The sequence below is a fragment of the Squalius cephalus genome, assembly GCF_949319135.1.
Source record: "Squalius cephalus genome assembly, chromosome: 4".
NCBI classification, from domain to species: Eukaryota; Metazoa; Chordata; class Actinopteri; order Cypriniformes; family Leuciscidae; genus Squalius; species Squalius cephalus.
This window is the reverse complement of record NC_137125.1, coordinates 42,484,038-42,508,999: the sequence shown is the minus strand read 5'-3', so window position 1 is coordinate 42,508,999 and position 24,962 is coordinate 42,484,038. Positions and strand designations below refer to the sequence as shown.

At 38.5% G+C, this 24,962-nt stretch overlaps 1 protein-coding gene across 8 annotated transcripts in view; it reads right to left on the bottom strand.

The window, feature by feature from the left end:
- Window positions 1-24,962, bottom strand: part of sox5 (SRY-box transcription factor 5) — a 235,917-nt gene that overhangs the window by 192,968 nt on the left and 17,987 nt on the right. For 4 of the 8 annotated variants that reach the window (XM_079869705.1, XM_079869706.1, XM_079869710.1 and 1 more), the window contains exons 1-2: window positions 20,400-20,600; window positions 20,155-20,284 (exon numbers count right to left, since the gene is read on the bottom strand). The exons of 1 other annotated variant lie outside the window; for it this stretch is intronic. The gene's annotated coding sequence lies outside the window, so the exon portion shown is untranslated. Of the gene's footprint in view, window positions 1-20,154; window positions 20,285-20,399; window positions 20,601-20,927; window positions 21,009-24,962 lie in introns of those variants that run through there. 3 more of the 8 variants (XM_079869709.1, XM_079869708.1, XM_079869707.1) reach the window with 2 other exon arrangements.

Genomic DNA, 24,962 nt, shown 5'->3' with positions numbered 1-24,962 from the left:
AGAACGATAAAGTGATAGATAGCCAGAATAGGCAGAACAAAAGATAGACAGACAAATAAAACAATGCATGGATGGATGGACAAATGGACTGATTTCAGGTTTTGCTGTATTCACTGCAAACAGCATCAGTGGACCAAAACACTTATGATTTAATAAAAATCTATAAAAATCTCTATTAATAAATGAGTTAATAATAATGTACGGAGTATGCTGGGGTCAATGCTTAGCCATATACATTCGTGTTCATGTGTATGTCTATAGATGGGCCAGCTGTGCTCCTGTGACAGCTTCCATCCTGTCTCCTTAACCTTCCTGGCTCCGTGGCAGCTCTGAGGTTTAATCAATGCAATGGAAGTGACATTTAGGGCCAAATCAAATTAGGTGGAAATGGAGGCAAACGGCAGGACTACATTAAGTGTCGCCTGTATTAACACACAGGTCAGACACAGGATCCATCGCCACATGTTGGCCACCCGCCCATTTACGACACCCTGTACCAGAGAATATGCATCACGATTAGACGCTTACTGACCCAGGACGCATATAGCACGATGACTAGAGCGAGATCTGCAGGAGAGATAGCAAACAAACACATGCATAGGAAACCATCCATATACAGTATTGTTTCATAAAGGCTATTCACACATACAGCCAGTATTTGGGATTGAATACTTTTTTAAATTATTTTAATATTTGTTAAGTATATTTATTTTATAATATAAAATTATGTTTTAAATAATCTTAAAGATTGAAACAATTAATCAGTTATTAATAATAACATTTTAATCAGAAGAAAATAGACATTGATCCACAACTATGTATTATCTAAAAATAACTGGGGTTGAATAACCAGCAAAATAACTATATTGAGAAATTGATGGTTACTATATAAAAGTACTTATAAATTCTGGTCATACAGCCCTACCTAGTTTAAGTATAACCGTATTTGTACTGTAAAACAGGAGTGATCACCATATTCTGCGTCAACCTGTGACTGAACATCCTGTAAAACATTAGAAAAGGTGACTTTAAACAAGCACTGAGGAATAAGAGGACCGAGCATGTGCTCTCTTTCTCTCTCTGACACACACACACATACATACAGAGAGAGAGAGAGAGAGAGAGAGAGAGAGAGCGAGAGAGAGAGAGAGAGAGAGAGAGAGAGAGAGAGAGAGAGAGAGAGAGAGAGAGAGAGAGAGAGAGAGAGAGAGAGAGAGAGAGAACGAGAGATGTTCTCTTTTTCACAGTTTTTCTTTGTCTCACTTCAAAATCCACATGCAGGGCCAAAATACATGAAATATTCATAAAGCGTATAAAAGAGTGCTATCAAACATTCTGATTGTTCAGTGTCTCTGTCTCATGGGCATAAAAAAAGATCACTGGGTCAGGTCAGACTCGTAAAATAAATCACGTATGACGGGAAGAAAGCAGCCTGTAAACGTCTGACTCAGTCTCAATTTGCTTGATTGAAAACGGCCTGTCAGACCAAATACTGACATGCCAAATGGAATAAAAGATAAAATAAAAAAATAAAAAATTCACATAGGCTTCTGGTGGGCTACAAGAGAAACCAACGAAGTTGAATGAACAGAAACAGAAGTAGTCTGAAAGTCCGGCTCAAGGGTACAAGACCCTCAGGCCCAAACTCGTGCTTAGTATAGAGTGTCTCACTTTGAAGGAGTGCATGTCAAACTTCCTTCTCTCACTGCTAAAGAAATCCCACTGCATCCAATTGCAGAGAGACGGGAGGGTGTAGTGAGCGATAGAGTGGGGATGTAGGTAAGCAATGCTGCTGCAGAGATACATATGTCTGCATCCTAAGGTAACAAGTAGAACTGCATGTCGTACTGACAGCTGTCAGTGTAACCTGTCTCAGATTCTCGTAACACACACGGCATGTCAATTAGAAGCCAGTTTGACCTGAGCAAGACTGATTAGATGCCTCATGTTTGCACCCTGAATGTCAGTTTGACCTAAACCTACTTCTGAAGAGATTACACGCCTGCTTCACTCACCTAAGCAAACAACAGCAATCAAGTACAACATCTAGTTTGTACTAATGGTCGACCGTTGTAGGTTTTTTTTTCAGTTTGCTGATGTTCAGGAGAGCATGGTGGCCGATTGCTGATATACACTGCATGTATGATATGTGTTAAAACAATTTCACCACTTTAACCACATACCTTCTCTCTGAAACACTGCCCGCCAAATTGATGTCAGCAAACCTAAATGTTAAAAATGATTTATGGGCAGAGAGACATTTCTTTCAGGTAGTGGGGACATTTTGTGTAAAAAATATAAAACAAAAAAACATTTGTGAATATTTTTACAAACAAATGTATTGTTATATAATTGATAAACAATTTCTATTTATTCTGTTATTTTCTGTAGAAAAACAGACATTGTTTTTTTATCTGTTATGTTGTATAAAGGATAATACTGTTTTTTTCTGTTATACTTTGTTATTGAATACATTTCCAGTCATCTGATTTGATTGGCTAAAATGCGTTTTAAAAGTAGTTATTTTCACTTTGCTTGTCTGTGTGCTGCGTCTCAGACAGAATGTGTGTGCCACAATTGTGTTCAGTTTAGCTTTAGCTTCTTTTTATGGACTTTTAGTTTGTTTCTCTTCTGCTACCAGTTTCCTTTGTTCTAGTTTCCCGCCACTAATCAGTCGTCATGGACATTCATTTAACGAGCACACCTGTCTATATTCTGTTCATTATCTCTGTGTATTTAAGTTCCTTATTGCATTCAGTTCATTGTCTGGTATTGGTTGTGCTTTCACGCTGTCTTGCATCATTATGGATTGCATGAGTTTACTTTGTGTTAATAAACACACTTCTAGCCGAATCTTCTTCATCATCATTGGACTAACATGTGACAGAATACCAGACCCTCAAAACTCATCGACTTCACCAGTAAGAAGCTTTCTATATTTAAGTACTCTGCCCGCTTTAGTCAACTGGCTGCCATATCCAACTTTGATGAGACCAAGTCTTTTTATTGGATGATGGCGAACTTTTACAGTCCCCTTGACTTACCAGACCTGGGAAAAGGAACCTGGAGAAAGGCGATCCTGTTGTCTGCAGTGCGCATACCCGCCCGCCCACTGCAGAGCCTGAGTACTCGCCCATGGCAGGAGAAAGGAGCCTGAGCCCACTGCAGAACAGGAGACCGTATTGACGCCCACGACGGACCCGGAGCTTAGAATGCTGGTCCTGCCCATCTCCAAGATTTCATCGCTGTAGATAATACACCCACCCTGCCTCCCTCTCCCACCTCCTCTGTCCATATCAGTTGCTCATTCAGCCAGCCTACACTGACGCCCTTCAGTCCCTCAGCTCCACTGTTGGAACTAGACTAAGTTGGCTCCACCTCGGATCTTCTGGACACCAGCTCTGCCTTGGAGTGTTGATTCGCTGGCTTTGCTTCGGGAAGCCGTTCCCGTAATTTTAACCTCGGCCCATCGACCAGTCGGCTCCACCTTGGCTTCTCGCCTCCACCTGGGACCGTTGTCCTCACGGCTCCATCGGGCTCCCTCGTCCCTTGGTCAGACATCGCTTTGCCTGCACCGCAGACTTCTGGGCCAATCGCTGTGCTTCGTCCCTCCACCTCTTCGGCTCTGTCGGGCTCCGGATCCACTTTGTTCCTCGGTCGCAAGGCTCCACCTCATTGGCTCCTTGCTGCGGCTCTGCCTAGGCCTGTGGATCCTACGGTGTTGTCCAGGTCCTGTCATCGCCTCAGCTTCGCCCGGGTCTCCAGATCTCTTAGCTCCATTGCTGGAGATCAGGCTGCTAACTCCACTCTTGGTCCTCCCACCATCGATTCTGCCGTGGGCCTATTTTCCACCTGTGCTCTGGACTTCCACCTGTGTCATCCTGTCATGGCCTCCTCCCTGGTTCCTTCCACCGTCAGCTCCTCCATGGGTCATTCCGCTGTCTGCTCCACCCCAGTTCCTCCTTAATAGTTCTGGTTCTTTGCTTGCCCCTCGTCGGCCTCCAGAGCCACCACCCTCCCTATCCCTCTGTCAATCTGTTACGACGCAAGGCTGCACCTTTCTGGAGGGAGGGGCGTTCTGTTCCCATTATGTTCAGTTTAGCTTTAGTTTCTCTTTAATGGACTTTTAGTATGTTTCTCTTCTGTTACCCGTTTCCTGTTTATTTAATGAGCACACCTGTCTGTATTCTGTTCATTATCTTTAAGTATTTAAGTTCCTTCTTGCATTCAGTTTGTGTGTTTGTGCTTGCACGCGGTCTCCCATCATTATAGATTACCTGAGTTTTTGTTTTAATAAAAACACTTCTATCTGAATTTATCGTCATTGGACTAAAACGTGACAATGTGAGAGGTATGAAATGGTAGCAGAGCTGGTAGAGAGGATTTGACTTTACCTGTATCTTGTCTGTACATTTTTATACATACAATACATACAAGTATATTTTAATTTGACAATGGTAGACAACACTGCTGTTCTCAAAATGGTTGAATATCACTAGTTTGTACTTTCATTGAACACTAGACATAATCCAATACAATAAACATCCCAGATGGTGATGAGGCCATGTTTAACAGAGAAGATCCCTTGAGCACAGCCAGGGCAATTTAATTCACAGAGGGCTGAGTTCAATGACCACAATGTCAGAAATAAATTCACTTTCTCAAGCAAAGAGCTCTTTTGTTCCACTCGAACAGTACAGAGGGCACCAGAGAAAATGCGTAAGATAAAGACTCTCTCATAATAGATAAGGTTCCTTTGACAGAAGCCTCAGAGAAGCAGATTCGCCCTTGGCCCAAACGCCCTTTAATGAAAGCCTGTATTATGTCTGCATGAAGTCTCTTAAGGACAGAAGAGCAGGACTATAAGGAGCAGCAGGCCCCACAGGCACCACCTGAGGATGAGGTCACATCCACATTTACCCACAATCCCCAGCTGCAGGACACTGGGTGGGAGCGCAACGAGCAGTGGCCTTTCTGAAAACCACAGAATGCGGGGCGGGTGTGTTTGGTGGGGGCACCGGGAACAATACAACAAAGGAGATAGAAAGAAAAAGGAAAAAGAGAAAGGTATGAGCAGACAAAAGTAAGAGCATTCATTAAAAGCCATCAGATTGTCTTCCTGTCCTATCAGCCAGCATCAAAACCATCCGCAATCTAGAGGGGAACTACAAAGTGGATCCCGGGGCCTACAGAAGTGAGGTTTTGATCAGACTAATTAAAAGCCATTTTGTTTTAAACAAACAGACACAACTCTAATTGGCTCTTTTCCATAAGAAAGGGAAGATGTTGAAAGTGAGAGAACGCACAGGGAAGATCAGAGGGACGCTCTCAGGCAGAGGGGCTCACACACACACACACCACACACACACACACACACACACACACACACGCTTGATGAAACCACAGAGACAAAGAACAGGCACAAACACACGCGTATTGGCAAATACTTCCAAGTATTATATCTATAACAGCTAAAAGAATGTATGATCAAACTTTATGGAATAGAACATTATGTGCTTCATAAGCTACAGAGAATTCCCTTACAGTGTAAGACAAAGCTGATCACATAATTTCCAAGGGGTTTCAGATTTACACTATGTCATAAAACAAAGGCTTGGTTCTATAAAGCTGAAGTGCGCAAGTTTTTGCTGTGTTAAAATATTTCCTCCAATTAATGCAGCTTAATATGCAGATATGACTTTAAGAAAGACATTCATGGACTTATATTAAAGCATTTCTATTTGTTTAAACATCCTGACCAATCCCAATATAGAAACATTGGTGTAATTTTTTCAATAATTATCTCAATTTCACTTGAAGCAAGTGAAACAGAATTTACACACTTCACTTTTAAAGGGAAGAAGGTCTTTGGATCAACAAAAAAAATATAGGAGTATCAATTAAAAAAAGGGCAAAAAAAAGGGGAAGATTTTTTAAATTTCGTTCAACATTTGTTTATTTTTAAATTAATTTATTTTTATTTGTAATATACAGTACTATATATATTATATTAATATATTTTTATATATAGGGTACAAAGTATTTGCCATAGAAAAGTAAAAATATATGTAATATATTGAGGTACTTATACTGACCTTGAAGAATTTAATTCTTTTAATTAGTTTTTTTTTTTTTTTTTTAAAGGACAATTGTATCATCTTGACATTCCTGACTTTATGCCCCCTCAAAAAAAAAATAAAATAAAAGATATATACACATAATATATATATATATATATATATATATATATATATATATATATATATATATATATATATATATATATATATATATATATAGCAACATTTCATTGACCCCTTTGCTATTGTTTTTGGATGCACTGGGTTCAGAGAGCAAAACTGTAACCAAGCATTGTGCAAAGTGGGAACAGCGAGTGCACACTTGGAGGACTTTCAGGGTAAACTGTAGGTCATCCTGTTACACTGACCTAAGACCAGTGTAGCACATCCGAATCCTGACCGGAATCATTTAAGATCAATGGCAGCGATGGTCTCAGACCAGTGTTCACGAGACACTCGCTATCAGATCTAAACCAGAGCTCAACCACTGCAACCGGCCAATGAGTATAGATCCGAAACACTCTCTTGGGACCTGAACGATGGCATACACACTCACAGAAGCACACACACACAGCGCAAAATAAACAGAACGACCCCCACGGGCATGTGAAAAATAAGCAAGGTTTCACAAAATACCAAAGTAGGTCATTGATTTATTGAGTGCAAAAATCCATAGTATTTTTCCCCTTTTCTCTGGTCTCCAATCTTCCCATAAAGTAGAAAGACAGGATCATAAACGCGAGGGAAAAAAGTCACTTGCACACAAAGAGATGACATTACATTAGCCGCAGCTTCTCATTTTCATGTAACAATGTTCAGTTGCCTATATGATAATGGAAGAGGTCTGAAACAATATGAAGACACACACAATCATGTGGACATAAAAGCCCAAAGCCTTGAGACTAAATCATGTGCGCTGCAATCTGCTCAATAGATGCCTCACGACTTCGTTTGTTTGCTTGTTCTGGGTTTGAAGACAATAAACGCCTCTCGACAAAGACAGCCATTCTCCTCTGTTCGCTGGCTGAGACATCAGTTCATGGATTGTGAGATTCAGTCACATTGATATGCATACGGCCACATGGGAAGGACAATAACGGCCTCAAAACAGTAAAAACAAAGTATGCACTGAAGATACAGATCTATATTTACCTACAGCCTCTATATGCAAATGGTTGTGTGAAATCAACCTGGCATGTTGTTCTCTTGTCGTCACTGGAATTCAAAATCAACAATGGTGTTCTGGAATATGCGTTTTCATAAGAGAGAGAAAATCCAATTTTCATGGCACAAACACCTAATTGGAGTGGATTATTTGTGCCCTATTTGGCAACGAGACAATAAAATGATGAATTCTTTGCTTTTAAAGTCTACATGTATCTTTGTCAAAAGTGTTAGGCCTGAGGCTTTTTAAGGTAGAAGTGTGGGAGGCAAATGCACACATTTCAAGACAAGAGACTATGGATAGAAGAATAAATGAAGACAACACAAAAAAAGGATAAACAACAGGAGATGAAGATGAAGAGGTGGTTGACAAAGAAAGGCAGTGATGAAATATCAAACTTATTTGTACAACATTTGCTCAAACATCATTTGTTTAAAGTCCTAAAATGATATTTGCAACAAAGGCCAAACTTCATTTTATTCATTGAGAAAGTTGCCATTATATACCAGGGTGGATCAAAGGGGTGGGGGACTATTGATGTCACAAAATGAACAATTGAGCAAAAGGTCATTTAAATTCATGAATAATTACCAAGATAAACATATAGAGATGCACAATACAGTGTTCAGCCACAACATTAAACCCACTGACCACTGTTAAGTGAATAACATTGATTATATCATTACAATGGCACCTGCCAAAGGGTGGGATATATTAGGCAGCAAGTGAATAGTCAATTCTTGAATTTCATGTGTTGGAAGAAGGAAAAATGGGTGAACGAAAAGATCCTAGTGACTTTGATAAAGGCCAAATAATGGCTAGCTGACTGGGTCAGAGCATCTCCAAAATGGCAAGTCTTGTAGGGTGTTCCCAGTATGCAGTGTTTAGTATCTACCAAAAGTGGTGCAAGAAGGGACAAGGGGTGAACTGACGTCAGGGTCATGGTTACTGATGCACATGGGGAGTAGAGCTACTGTAGCTCAAATTGCTTAATAACTTGTGGCTCATGATAGAAAGGTGTCAGACTACACAGTGCATCGCAGTTTGCGGTTATGGGGCTTCGTAGAAGGAGACGGTAAGAGAGCCAATGATAACCCCCGTCCGGCGCCGAAAGCACCTACAATGGGCACATGAGCATCAGAACTGAACCATGGAGCAATGGAAGAAGGCTGCCTGGTCTGATGAATCACAATTTCTTTTAAATCAGGTGGATGGTCGGGTGCGTGTGCATATTTTATCTGGGAAAATTATGGCAACAGGATGCACTATGGGAAGAAGGCCGGTAACTATTGCCTTAGCATATCAGCAAGTTTTTTTAATATCAATACATCCTTTCAAACCTTTTGGTATAAACTGCACAGATGGTTCATGCACAATAAGACCAGAAACGATTTTGATATTTAAGGCATATACATGTCCACACTGAGCCAAAGAGAAGGTTCAGAGCGCAGGGTCAGACATATCACAAAGCGTCTTCAACAGACAGGGGACACAGAACCTCCCTCACCATGATCACAGTGCAGGACTCCACCAGCACTAGGGATCTAATCAGCAACTTTCTCATCCATACGAAGCAAACAGAACTATACCGTTCCTCCCTGTATCTTCATTCCTCTCCGCCCTGTCCGTGGCTTTCTTTCAGACTAGATTCAGGTCAACAGCAACAAACACAGAGAGTGTCCTTTCATCAGGCATTGTTTGGCTTGTGTCTTTCACACTAGGGAAACACAATCAGCGGGTAAGAAGAAAGACAAGGGAGACAGAGAGAGACCACAAAGGGAGCTGATTTTTCTCTTGGCTCATAAAATGTATTATTAATCCAATTTTTTACATGGGCCCTTAAATTTGGCTCAACAGGGGAGGGGGGGAAAAACTGGATTGAGCAAATTAATGAGGTAAACGTAATGATCTGAGATGATCAAAGGCAATCGGTGTTGAGCAAGTACAGGCCACCAATTAAGAAAATAAGCCCAGGAACGGACTTAAATATGCACCACGGCAAACGATGAAAGACAGGGTCGGCGGGAACGTACTAATTTCCCTAAACGAAATTGTTGAGTTATGCGGCGAGATGACTCAGAGTGTGGTGGTTAAGGACAGGGATTAGAGGAGGAACACAGAAACCTTGAAATCCCACAAGACCACGAGAACAATCGGTTTTGAAAAAGAAACAATGAGATGAGTCGCTATTCAGCAAACTCTTTTGAGCAAAACGCTGGAGTGTTGCAAATCTGTCACCACAAAACGGAGGTGAAATGAATAAACGAATAGATCAATTAATTGAACAAAGTCTTTGTGAAATTTTAAAAATGTTCTTGGCCTTTGTGATAAAGAGCATCAACTCTTGACGTACATTCAGGAACACTTGCATTCAAACGACAAATGCTCGTCATTATTATTCAGCGTGATAAAAGCATAGCCTCTCATTTATCCTTGATTGATCAAAGTGTCAAGGCAATCCAGCCCTCACACACATCCACTTTCAACAGCGGACCTTTCAAATGTTTCTGTGTGATAGAGGGGCAGTGTCACCAAACACTGTCCATCGCAAACATTTCAAGAGAAGCTAGCTTTCATCCTCCAACACATACTGATTCACATTGGAGTTTACTTATGATGACCAATCAGATGACAAATAGCCAGATCAGTCTCTCATAGCCAGATTAAGGGGCATATGGTCTGGTCGACATTACTGCCATTCACTTAGACAGGAAGAGACCATCTGACCGACATGTAGAGTAACCAACCATAGTTTGTTTTGTGTACCTTTCAAGGGCAGGTTTATCTACAATAGAAAACAATAGAAAAATGATGCATGTCCTGAAGTTAAAAGCACAATTTCACAGACATAACAAAACATTACAGTTGGAGAAAGTAGGCTTCATTTATTAATAATTGATAACAAGAACATTTACATTATGTGGGCAGAAGAGGTTCTCACACTTTCTTTCTGATTTAAAAATATGCACACAAAAACAAAAATGTACATCAATTTTGTTACTCTGAAATTAGTGAGACATTTTAAGGTCACTTACCTATTCAAGTTTCTAATAATAATAATAATAATAATAATAATAATAATAAACATAAAAAAACAGCATTCCACGTTTCTAAGGCGAGGAGTCTATTAATACAGTGCAATGCATAAGTGTATACACCCATGCTAAAGTTGACTAAAAAGAGGAATAAAAAATCATATTTTGGAAATTAAACTTAATGCCTTAATTTAAAAAATTAGGAAAAATCCAACCTTTTAGGACACCAATTTTCTTTGTGAATGAATAATGTATCGTAAATAAATAAATGTTCTTCCTTAAAATACATGGTGCATAAGTGTGTACACCCCTATGTTAAATTCCCATAGAGGCAGGCAGATTTTGGCATGGTTTTATTTCAGAGAGCAATGCAAATCAAACTAGCTTTTAGGCTAACTGAAATAAAACCATGCCAATCTCTAGGTATGGTGAATGCTATGTGATGATGTGGGGCTATTTTAATTCCAAAGGCCAAGGGAACTTTATCAGGATGCATAGTATCCTAAAAATTTATAAAAAAAAATACTTAAAAATAAAAATCTGCCTGCCTCTATGGGAATTTAACATAGGGGTGTACACACTTATGCACCATGTATTTTAAGGAAGAACATTTATTTATTTACGATACATTATTCATTCACAAAGAAAATTGGTGTCCTAAAAGGTTGGATTTTTCCTAATTTTTTTAATTAAGGCATTAAGTTCAATTTCCAAAATATGATTTTTTATTCCTCTTTTTATTCAACTTTAGCATGGGTGTATACACTTATGCATTGCACTGTACATTATTATTTTTAACAACTTTGTAAGTTGTCCTCTAGTCAATAGAGGGGATCAAAAAGATTTTTTAAAAACAAATCAATACTTTAATTCAGCAATGATGCATTAAATAAATAAAAATGAAAGTAAAGACATTTGTAGTTACAAACTTTTTGATTTCTATATCATGATAATAAAGACTGGAGTAATGGCTGCTAAAAATTCAGCTTTGCCAACACAGGAATAAATGACATTTTTAAAGCAGTTCTTTTTGATCGTAAATTTTTTTCCACAAAATTACTTTTTTTAATGCATTTTTGATTCCCTGAACATATTCCACAGACTTTTCCAGCTTTCTGGATATTTGCATGTCCCAGAATAGCTCATTTATTCAGAAGGGCTGAGAGAGGGCAGGGGAGGGGACAAGCAGCTGACCTGCCACACAACTAGAACTGCCAGGAATGGTCCTCAGATCCCGTCCAACTAACTCAAACACTGGACCCCACTAGAAAGAGTTCAGCAAGCACTAAGAACCAATAAGCACACGGCACAGATGCAAGCGTATCCAATCAGAGAGACCCGAACGAGCCCCCAAACTGGAGCAGGGAGCACGAGCATCATGTGCAGCTGTGCAGATGCCCGGCCCAAAGCCACCAGAGCAATGGCCCGAACACATGGCCAGTGCTTCACTTCTGGGCTGCCTGCACAATCTGAGCCCAGAAACTCAGTTACTTTGTTCTCGCTGGGTTTTTTTTCCACCCCTCATGATAATGACTACCTGTCCCAGATTCTGTGGTTATGAGAACAATCACATCAGTTGTATGTCAAAACACAATAACAATGCGCTTGGCAGACAGTTCGCCAGAGAAGAGCAGCGGGAAGAGATATCTCTCAATTTGCCAACAATTAAATATTTTATGGTTTCGTAAAGAAACTTAGTGTCTTTCATCCATTCTAATCCTGACCTCAAAATTGGGGTATTTTGGTTCCCAATCTATTTCTGCCGTTCTATAAGCCAGCTTCTGCATGGTTAAGTAGAGACAATGTTAAGACAAGCCTTTTAAGCCCATTAGCCTTATAATTCATATGTCTTGGCAAATGTTATTCAGCGTAGTCCAAGATCTGCTAGCACTATCTTCCTGCTGGCTTGTTGGAGCAGGAAAGAGGGAGAAAGAGAGTAAGAAAGAGAGGTGGGAGTAAGTGCGAGAGAGAGAGAGAGAGAGAGAGAGAGAGAGAAGAGAGAGAGAGAGAGAGAGAGAGAGAGAGAGAGAGAGAGAGAGAGAGAGAGAGAGAGAGAGAGAGAGAGAGAGAGAGAGAGAGAGAGAGAGAGAGAGAGAGAGAGAGAGAGAGAGAGAGAGAGAAAGAGAGAAACAGTAATTTTTCTCTCCCTCCCTCTCTCTCCCTTTTTTATTTATTTATTTTTAACACACCTTTATGAACTACACAACATCAAAAAACAAAAACAAAAAACACTACATTTAAAAGAAATCACATAGAATTAGGCTCAGATTCTTCAACAAAGTGCAATGTGTCATTTTCAATCTAGCACAACATTCTTTGTACACTCCACACCTCTTCAAAGTTTTTCAATTTTTCATATGAGAATAAAAAATAAATTCTTGCTAATAAAATAAAAAATAAGTTTTATTCTGCCATTTTGGCTTGACCTAAGATAAAAATGTAACCTTTCTCCTTTCTTCTTTTTTCCTTTACAATATTTAAAACCAAAAATAAACACAATCATTGTAATCATTAGCAAATAAAATCTCCAATAAACCAAATAAAGGCCTTAGTCTCTCACAGAGCATAAAACAATGAAATATGGTTTCTCGTTCACCATAAAAAGGACAATTATCTTGCACATTCGGATTCAACAATGAGATAAAAGCGTTTCTAGCAACAATTCCATGTAAAATTCGCCATTGAAGATCACCCACATTTTTAGTCAATGGTGGTTTGTAACAAAAGTCCCAAAAGGGTTTGACATCAAAATCAACACTTAAATGATCTCTCCATGGTCTATCCAAACATTTTAATTTTTCTTCATTTATCACCTTTACACAAACTTTATATAAATCTTTCCCCCCATTGTATCAAACATTATTTCTCTCAAATTCTCTGAAGTCATTCAAACGTTTTAATTTCTATTACACTTTTAGATGTCACCATACAAGGAAAATGATCCATTTTATCAGGAAGAGCTTGACTTGACAAAAAGTTCCAGTCTTCACTCAAATTTTCTTGGCACTTCTTTAATAAAAAAAGACTGTCCTTGTTGATTTAATTTCAAGTCTTTGTGCAAGTGCATCAGCATTTTCCAACGTGATACCATGCTTTTCTTAAACTTTCATAAAAGGAAGAGATAGACTTCAAATTAAAACTCCTACAATCTGTCCAAAAGATATTTCTTCTAAAACCCACCCTTCAACCTTACTTAAAAAGCAACAGGCTGGTCCAAACCATGAAATACTAGGACTGTATAAAAACTTTTGAACAAACTGTAGCCTAAAGGCTACTGTCCTGCTTATAAAGGTCAACAACCCCTTGACCACCTTCTTCCTTTGGAAGGTACAGAACATTTATGTGGTAACCAATGTAATCTAATCCAAAAATAAATTGATCATCCTGACCTGTATTTACAAGAACCCCTTCAGGAGGCTCTAAAACTGTTAATCTGTGCCATAATGAGGCGGCTACTAAATTATTAATAATCAATGCTCTCCCCCTAAAGGACATTTTAGGTAAAAAGCCATTTCCACCTTTCAAATCTTCCTTCTACATTTTCAAGAATATTTTCCCAGTTTCTTTGCATTATTATTCCATCACCCAAAAATATTCCAAGATATTTCAGACCTCTTTGTGACCAAACCATTTCACCTGGTAATACCAGCTCTCCTTCATTCCATTTTCCAACACTATATGCTGAACTTTTGGCCCAGTTTACTTTTGCAGATGCGATTTTTGCATAAATGTTAACAATATCAACCAGCTTGTCAATATCACCTTGTCCACTGGTTAAAACTAAAACATCATCTGCATATGCTGATAGCTTTATAGGTGGAAAGTTACTCTCATCTGTAAAAACCATCTAAATGACTCCTAATTTTATTTAGCATGGTTTCTATTGCTATAGAGTAAAGCATCCCTGACAAGGTGCATCCTTGTCTAATCCCCCTTTGAATTTTAAAAGGGCTACTCAAACCACCATTGATTTTCAGTACACTTTCAATATTTTCATAAAGCACTTTAATCAAGGCAGTGAAAGCAGGTGGAAAAACCAAAAGTTTCGAACGTGTACCATAAAAACTGACGATCCACCCGATCAAACGCCTTCTCTTGATCTAGGGAAATTAGGCCACATTTTTTCCCAAAAAATTTTTTTCCAGTCTTCCAAAACATCTTGAATTAAGGATATATTATCCACGATTGATCTATTAGGTACACAATAGGATTGATCTAAATGTATTACCTGTCCAATTACTTTCTTCAGTCTGTTCGCCAAAGCTTTTGATAAAATCTTATAATCAGTGCATAATAAAGAAAATGGCCTCCTGTTTTGTATCTCTTTGAGATCACCTTTCTTGGGGAGCAAAGTTAAAACAGCTCTTCCGCAGCTTAGTGGCAGTTGTCCTTTATCCAAACTATCACTTAAAACTGTAAGTAGATCTTCTCCCAACAAATGTCAATATGCCTTATAAAAATCAACAGGCAACCCATCCAATACTTGTGCTTTACCATTCTTCATTCTCTGCAAAGCATTAAAAAGTTTGTCTATTGTTAAGGGACATATCTAGCCTGGGAAAACCCAGACAACTTCCGGCAAATTCAGATTTGCTATGCAAGTAGTCTGGCAAAGAGCTCATTCAAGCCCATTTCCATGGCCTAGAAATCGCGGCACCAATCAGAAATGTTGGGGCGGGCTTTACACAATGACGATCGCTCTGATTGGTTTTAGGTCTATCCAATTGCGCCCAGAGGCATTTGAGCGACGTCCGTTCAACTTTTAAATGCATTATTATATTCAAATTGCAAACACATGAGGACAGTCTCCATGAAAGACCCACTGGCAGATGAACGTGCTACTATATTTCTCTCCGAAACGGTAGGAAATTAAATTAGATTTAATAGAGGATTTTAACTGTGACACGATGATTGACAGGGCAGTTTACGTGACAGGATGCACGCGACAGATCCGTTCGATAAAGATGACGTAGTAGTACTGTATGTCCCAAAGCTTGCCTACTTTTTTGCTACACATTCAAAAGTAAATACCTTTTCTTCACAAAAAGAGTACATACTTTTATGGCGTAGTGTAACTTAGGCGAATTGGGACGCAGCATATGGCTTTACACGATGACGATCGCTCTGATTGGTTTTAGGTCTATCCAATTGCGCCCAGAGGCATTTGAGCGACGCCCGTTGGTGACACCCCTTTGGAAATGATTTGTCTATGGAGCTTTGTCAGGCCATGACTCAGTTACTACTGAGAATGGTCTGGTTTTAACCAGGCTAGGACGTATCAGTTCTGCATATGAATCTTCATTTACTTTTGGTAGATTGGACACAAATTCAGCCATTAACTGGCCATCCACAACACTGTTGGAAAACAGCTCTTTATCAAAACCGACAGCCCTTTTTCTAATGTCAGAAACCTCAGTCAGAACTTTTCCATCTTCTGACCGTAAACACTGAATACTTTTTTTCTTTGGCCATTTTTCCTTTCTAAACTGAAGAAGAACTTGGACAGGGCATCCATTTCAGAAAGACTCTGAAATCTGGATCTAACCAACGCCCCTGAGACCTTGTACCTAATAGATCTGCTAAGGCTGTTTTTTTTTCCTTTAAGAGCCAGCAATTGGTTTTGATTTGCAAAGGCAGGTTTGATTTCCACATCAGGATTTGACAGACATCCTTCACCTTTTTGTTTCATTAAACTTTTTACTGAGTCAATAAATAAGGAAAGATCAGGAAAATAGTCTATAACCTGAACATTCCTCATTCCTTTTGTGCACTGGAGAAAACTTTTTCATTCTTTCAAAACTGTAACCACTATGGAAAAATGTAATGAGCCAGACAAATCACTTGCATTCAACACCTCCCCAGAACTTTTGGTAATGGTCTCATCTTGTGCCTTTTTCTTTGATGTAGTTACAATCTAACCAAGATTAGACTTCCTTTTCACTGATGGCACTTTAAATACTGCTTCGTCCTCTTTGAGTAATTCACCCACCATCTCATCAAACTCAATATCCATTGTCTCATCTTTTTCTGAATTAATTTCTCACTACTCTTCACTCTATTACTTCATGGTTCTTCATCGTCCACACTCAAATCCGAAACCTCACCAACTTCGCTTTCTTTTTCCACCCTCTGACCTTCATTATGACTTTGAGACCCACTTTCATCTTCTATACCATTTGACACATTTTTGTCTGGACAAGCACGTACCAAGTGCCCCACTTTCCCGCATCCAAAGCATTTCATGCGCTCCGTTGTTGCAAAAATCACATAATCAAAGCTATCAACTTTGAATTTAAAAGCAATATTCAGTTCATCAATATCACTCCTCAAAATCATATATACTTGTCTGCATAAAGACACAACGTGTTTCAACAACGGGGATTTGCAGCCTAAGGGAATTTTCTTAAATCGCCGAAACCAACTGTCCATATCGAGATAATTTATGTTTCAGCGTTTCGTCACTAATAAATGGAGGCACATTGGAAAGTAAATCCTTTCTCGCTGGATTAACAAGTGGGAAAACATTGATCAAACTATCATTGAGGACTATCCCGTTTTCAACTGTTGCGTTCACTTTTTCAATTTTGTCTAAAAGTACACCACAGCATCGTTCATTCTCGACGCCGAACGAATACTACTGTGACCAACCACCGCTAACACACATTCTTCGACTGAGCACTCAACTCCAACCGGCACTTTTATTCCATGCTGCATTGAGTGAGTGAGAGAGAGAGTGAGAGAGAGAGTGAGAGAGAGAGAGTGAGAGAAAGAGAGAGAGAGTGTGAGAGAGAGAGAGAGAGAGAGAGAGAGAGAGAGAGAGAGAGAGAGAGAGAGAGAGAGAGAGAGAGAGAGAGAGAGAGAGAGAGAGAGAGAGTGTGTGAGTGAGTGAGTGAGTGAGAGAGAGAGAGAGAGAGAGAGAGAGAGAGAGAGAGAGAGAGAATGCTCTAGCAGGCCGCCACATGTTGAAGAATTTGTTTACCGTTTCCTGTCCTGTGATCAACATAGTTCAAACGGACAACAGAGGAGATATGGTAGGCGAAAAGGATTCTGATCTGTTCTTCTGTTCCTGAGGGCAACGTACGAAAATTGAAATAATTTACTCACCCTCATGTCATTGCAAACCCCTTTTATTTCATTTCTTTTGCAGAATACAAAAGGAGATATTTTTTAGTGATTAATGACCTAATGCTGAGACTTAAACGATTCAGGTCACTTTTATAACACTTTTAGGGGCCACTTACACAACACGTTTTTACTTTTAAAAATGTAAGATGCGGGGCAGTGGAACGGAAAAAAAATGCAAGGTGTAGAGACATTTTTTTAAAAAGCTGAATTTCTTTTAACTTGAATTTTGTTTTATGCACGAGACGCTGAAAAAGATGCAATATGTGAGTACAACAGTCAAACATGTCCATCGAATGCATGTTTTCATATACAAGCGATGGAAAAGCAGCACAGTGGAATGAAAAAAATGAATACTGTGGGAATGGACAGTTTCCAGTCCCCGTGTAATGGAATGGAAAAGAGCAGCAGAGCACATCTTTCAAAACTTCTCTTTTTGAGTTCTACAGAAGAAGGAAAGTTATGTGGTTGGGAATGAAATGATGGTGAGTAGTATTTACGAAAATGAACTGATGACGAGATTAAAACAGAAAATGAAATCCAGGCTCTTTAGAAATTCCCCCAGAAAGAACTAAAAATTTTCTCGTTCTATCCGTTTTCTTTTTTATTGAGTTACACGGCCATGTTTTTTTTTTGTTTTCTTTTGAGAGTCAGTTTAGAAGTGGCCTTGGGGATAAGGACTATATCTGGTCTATAATCCAGCTGTGTGCGGAGCGATGTATTCACAGAACTGGTTAAGAGATAATCTGAAGAGCAATGTGAATTTATCTATCTGAATGACAAGAGTGAATGAGTGAGTGAATGAGTGAGAGAGAGAGAGAGAGAGAGAGAGAGAGAGAGAGAGAGAGAGAGAGAGAGAGAGAGAGAAATGTTTCTCTCCCTCCCTGCAATCGGAAACCAATCCCTGATTCTGCGTGGAGATATGGAGAAACTCTGCGACTAACACGGCTTAAAATAACTCTTACGACATGATATTTTATTTTAAAAATCTTTTTTTTTTTTTTTTTTTTTCAATGGAAGTTTCTGTTGGAGTACTGGTATTAAAAACAGCAACATCCAAGATAGAATTTCTAGTTATGCTGTCAGAGAAGGATTCAATTCAAAACAAAGTCAATGGGTTCTGAATGAAGAAACAAAAACTGTCTCTTAAAAGAGCCTGACAATGAAGAAAAATAATAATAAAAAAAAAAGTCATTATGGAAATTATGAGGCAAGGCTTTGAGGGTAATAGCCAAAACTCACTCTGTATAAAGTGTTAATAAAACATTTGACAAAAACGGAACAGCCTTTGTGCTTTCAACATGACCCCACTAAAAAGAGAAAATGAATTCCATCATTTCCATCAGACTTCATTGGAACTTTTTTCTCTTTTGCTTGTTAAACCCTTGTCTTTCTATTACATTACATTTCATTCCTATAATAAATTATAGAAATCACACTAGTTGATTATATGACTACTTTATCACAACGTTTATGAATTTGTGAACACTGAAATCAATCACCAGCGTATTAAAGTCAACCCAGTAATATATGACTTACTTGAGCAAATTACTTCTCTCCTCTCAACAGAAGTCAGCGTTAATTTTTCATAAGATTTATGTGTGAACTCAACAGCTGGATTTTATGATGGAGTTCACTGCGATCTGTTATACAGCAGTAAGATCCATTAAAATATTTAAAAATCATACCTTTTCTGTGCAAGTCATATTTGTGAGTGCAAAAAACTGCACATGAAAGAAATACTGTACAGTACACGCCTAAAATTAAAAAAAAGGATGGTCAGTGTAAAGATTTGAACGTGCCCTGGGGTGACTGAACTTCAAAAAGTTGTATTTTAGAAGTCAAACAATATTCATCTTTTATTTAAATGTCACAGTTCCTCTTATGTATAATTAAGAAAATTATGTTTCTCCAAATTATGATTAAGTGCATTTCAAACCAACAATTCAGGGATGCGTTTGCAATGATTTATTTTTTCCGTACACCAATTAACAGAAGAAACCGCAACTTACTTTTCAATAAGTGTGAAAGTTTACTATAAATACATTTAAGCACCGTTTTGCCACATTGTTTACTATTGCACTATATAATTAATCATAAGGCTCATATACTGACCATTGCACATCTGCACCAACACTGACTGTTCATATAAAGTAGTTTAATTTTTCAACAGAGTGATTAAGCTTTTTTTTTATTCTGTCCTACAATTATATTTTACCTTTACAACTTTATAAATATATTATTTAAGTTTACTTTTAAGTAAAAAAAAGTTTTTTTTATGTCTGTGGGCTTGCAGAAAACACATTTACCTAACTCTTCAAAGATGTGTAAGAGAATAATTAAAAGTTGGGGTGAACGAATAGCAAGGATATTAGCCATATGCACACCTTTTCAGTATATGCACAGCAGCTAAATTAAAATGTACAAATAATTATGTAAAGAGCTGATAGTGAAACTGACAGCATTTGGAGTGAGATCTGCTGCGGTCTGAGGCAGGAATGATCGAGACTCGAGTTGCTGATGATTGGCGGGGAACGCGCTCTAATCCCAGCTGGATTACTCTGAATATGGAATAGGGAAAGATCGCAATAATAGCGGTCTGAGAGAGGGAGAGATCGCGGAGCTCCTGCCGGTTAAGGGCGCTCATCGACATGCAGTCACGCGAGCCGAGGCTCCGCGCGCTCTCATACTGACCACCTAAACACACTCACATATTACAACTTTAAGTTCAATGCGGTCTCGAATCACTCACCTAATGTTGTGTACGGCTTCGTCCACGTGTCTCGAAGGAAAACGACCCTCCGGGAGAGGTAAACAGGGTCGGGATGTTTTATTTGGGTTGATTTGCGCTGGTCTCTCAAGGACGAGGTGAAATCCCAGGGCTGGTCACACACAAACAACAACGCCAGAGCAAATTACAAAAGGCAAAGACTTGGGGGAGGAGAAGTCAATTTGTTTCGTGTTCTAAACAACAGGCTCTGAGCCAAGAGTGGTTACCTTAGCGTCAATGCTCGGCTGAGCAAAGCAAATGTGTCAAAACTGGACCATTTAAATCCAAAACACTGGGCTTGGCTAAAGCGCTACATGCAGTTCATAGCAGTTAATGTGCGCGCGCTCTACCTGAGGCGCATCGCGAGCTACAGGCGACAGCACTCGACGTCTGTAGGCTACTTCTCTGAATATAATTCTCGTTCAGGTAATGTCAAATAGGTCCTGCTAAACGTAGACTAAATCGTAGCTATTCCGCACGCAAAGACTGCATTTGGGATGTCTAAATTTGAGTGAGCGCAGAGTTCATTTTTGACACACTTTCTTATTCATTCACAATTGTAGCTGCTCTTGAACGCCTCTTCACTGGGGTCTAATCAGCGCGAGCCCCTTCAGGTGCCTTATATTAAGGCGCAAATGTCAATAACCGTCATGTCATCTTCCCTCGCGAGCAACACTGACTTGTCTACGCATGAACCTCAATAAATTCTGGCTAAAATTACTGTCAGGAGAGTGTGTAAATGCTTTATACATAACCTGTGTGCCGGTGGCGCAGGGATGCGCACAGGTGTTCATCGCGCGCCCGTCATGAGCTCGTGCACTGTAGCAGTTTCCCACATGCGCCCTGTTTTAATTTACCTGTCAAGTCACGAGCCAGGGCATCTCTATTACACAACAACACGCTAGTGTTTTCAAAATGTTTTGCAATGTGCTTAAAATGTGCGTATACAAACAAATATGCTAATAATGTTTATTTTGATTTATAACCGAATTTATGTAATAGGCCTAGTGGGCTATAGTATTCATAAAATGCTACTTATTCAATTTAATAGGAACCAAAACTAGACATTTTCTGAATTGGCCATGAACTCAGACAGAGACAAGGCATTTGCTTCTGCATGTTTGATTCCTAAAATGAAATTTGCTACCGATTTGATTTCATCTATCCAAACATCCGTGGATTATTCAATAAGATCTGCATTTAATGCAATTTATTATTTGAGTGAAACATTAAATTTCATGGAGCTTTTGTTCAGGTTTATTCAACGATTAAAAAAAAATAATAAATTGTATTCTGGCTTATTTGTTTGAAGTTTGTTTGTTTGTAAGTTATATTCTGGCAGAAGTTTGACGCGCACATCAAGTACGCGTGCACGCGCATATTCAGGTTCCTCTGCGCGCGCCACCGAACATGCACAGTCCTAAGCATCGAAGTTTGAATGGGCTTTTCTCTCCTGTAATAAAATACATAAGATAAGTATATATATCCGACAATTACGATATAACTCTTGTTATTTCATTGATAATAGGCTACAGACGTCGACTGTAGCCTAATCGAGAGACCCACTTAAAGAGATTCCCTCAAATTGCTATCAAACAGTCTAGTGAACTTGAACCCTAAGAACAGTTTAGCATGTAATGCGGATCTTTTAAAAGTGGATAAACATTTATTTTGCGTAGGCTATTTGCTTTTACTTTTAAGGCCAATATTGGCATTTAAAACATTTTAAGTCTGTTTGTCATATTAAAACAGACTGGTTGTTAATATGTTGCAATTGAAATGACATTGACGTTATTGTCCTGTTGTTAGAGAAAAGCCAAGGTTTAAAAAACAAAGCAAGCATAACTGAGGTATTTTCGTTATGTTGTGGGCTTCACAAACCAAGAATGAAGCTGCTTCTGGGGAAATTGGTTAAGGGCAATTATTCAGGGTGAAAACACGGCACAAGTCAAATAGCTAAAGCTCACAGTGATCAATTATAGCAGAATATTAAAAACCCTAATGCTTAATCTTTACATAGTCCTTTGATGAGAGGAAAATTATAGCATTTTGATTAATAAGCCATATCTAATCTACTGCATATTATATTTTATGATACATGAATGTGTATTTATAACATAACATGTAAGACATGTAGGTACAGCATGTAAATCACATTGAGCGGCTTGAGAGGATATTTTTGCACAGACTTCGATGCTCAAAAATAGTCATAACTGACCTCTAGCGGTGGATAAGTCTTATTGCAAGCCGGTAGAGAATTAAGTATTCATTGACAGTCAAACTGCAGGACTTTCTCCCTTTCTAATGCACAGTCATGTATAGCTCATTGCCACATCGGAAACACAGATCCGTCTGTTCTATTCCAAGCAAAAGAATGAAGGAAACAGTCTCAAACGATACGCAAAGTTATGCATCCTGCGTCCTGTTCAAGCTGAACCATATCTGTGCTTTCCATCCGAGAAACTGCCCAGAACTAATCCTTCAGTTTCTTTCAGTCACTGACATCCTCGATTAACTGTTCAGATTCCTTTTACTGACTGTTATAAACCTGGAGCTATTAGATGTTACATAAAGCCATCTATTGTTACAAAAAAGAATAATAATAAAATCATAACGTCATTAAAAAAAAATACTGAATAAATAAATAAAAATCATAAAAGTATGATCTTAAATGTTAAGAAATAAAACATTTTCTCCAATTTTATGTAATGCATAAGGTCTCTCCGGAAAAAAAAAAATGGGACAAAAGCTGTCACAATAGTGGAACCCTTTGGAACCATTTAGCTATTAATATGTAAACTTTACATAATAATATGTGCCTTCAAGATACTAATATGCCCCTTAAGGGGTAAATAAGTTACAAAAGTGCACCTTTTGTACTGCCCCAGTGACAGTTTGAAGAAAAGTATCAAATGTATGAATTAGCTTATAATTTAAAAATAAATTTATATTTAACAATTAAGGCAATGGAAATACATTTATAGAAAAATATTGTTACAATTAAACCAAAGTAAAAATTATGAATTGCTCTCTCCCTCTCTCTCTCTCTCTATATATTTATTTTTCGTCATTAAGTAGATTGATATATTACAGTAAATAGGTTGGTACATTAACATTATTTACTTTAATGACATACAGTTATCAAAATGTCATCCTTTAATGCTTGCTGTCACTGTATTTTTTAACAGTAAAGTTCTGGCGAGAAGAGCTGCCAGATTTTTACTATAAAAATTTAGTGTAAGACTTAAAAATTCTTATGATCAACTCATAACAGCTTTCATTAAATGCATTTGATTATATTTTCCAAAATAAAGCAGCACGGTGTCACTGAACAGCTTTATAAAACATAAACAGCACAAAAGGCGGCTAGTTCAGGCTCTCCTAGCAAGTGAATCCAGCAAATTAACTATTTTTTGTCTCACATTGTTATAAATGCCCTTGCTGCAATGTTCATTTTGGGGGTTCGTTATTGGATTCTCCATATTATTTGTTGTGGTTTAAAGTCTTGCGAGTTTTGGGAGCCCCATTTGTCTTCACAGAAGATAAGATGGGAATTTGGTAATCTTCCAGTCTGCTTTTCTTCTATATCTAAATAGCCTATCTGTGTTATAAGCACAGTGATTAATGCTGAAGGGATTTAGAGAGGAGGATACAAATGCAGACAGTCTCTCATCAGCCCATATCAAACAGCCAGGGAGATGTTTAATATATGGGTGTATTTGGTCTCCAGCTTACAGCTGTCTGCTTAAAGCTTTATTACTAAAGAATCATTTGGAGGGGGGGAGAGAAAGCATCTCTTGATAGAGTGAGTGACTAATAACTAAAGCCGACAGCGAGCCCAAAAAACTCGCTTTCTCTCTCTCGCACACGCAAGCGCACACACTGGGCAAGTGACAAGACCGCTCTGTGCGCACAACAGAGAACTAAAAATGTGACATATTCTTGCTGGCGGTGGGATAAAACTCAATCAACCTAAACCGTCTTCCCTCAGACAAAATTACACATGCAACACACACAAGTGTATGCAAACTTAAGGTGATCCTACACAAACTGAACCACAACAATCCAACATTTTCTCATGCAGTGTGTCCAGTATTTATCCACGACCGTCATCAACGGCTTAGGAATGAGCCTCTAATGCCGTGCGGGAAGCGACTGCCACCACTAAAACGATACCTCACCTCTCCAGGTAAAACAGCAGCCCCACAACCCTGCGTGCTGCATCAGGGAGCAGCAGAGACAGAGAGACAGATTGTGTGAGAGTTCTGTCTAATCCCCATAAGCATCAAGGCAGCAGCTGCCATGTACAGAAAAAAAAAGGGGGGGGGGGTCCACAGTTTGCGAAAGAGAAACGCACTCTTCTTCAGCATTCAGTCCTGTTGTAAACGTACAGAACAGAGAGCTAAATTCTGAGAGAGCCAACGAAAATGCTTATTGTATGATTCATTACAAATAATAATTCCCAAAAGTCTGAATGCTTGTAAAATGTTTTTTTATTTTTTTATTTAATAGTTATTTTAATTTAATATATTATTATTATTGTTGTTGTTGTTAATATTACTGTAAGTCCGAAACATCTGAGAGTGCTAGTGAAAATGATTGTTTTAAATGAAGTAATTTTATTTGTTACATTTATTAAAATGAATAGAATTATTGGGCCTTTGCAAAGCTCTAGGCTGCTATACAATCAGGCTAATAAAGAAAAAAAAATATGAAAAGAAAATATCAGTCTTAGTTTTATATCATAATGTTTCTTTTCTATTGTTCAAAATCCTAAAACGTTTTGCTTA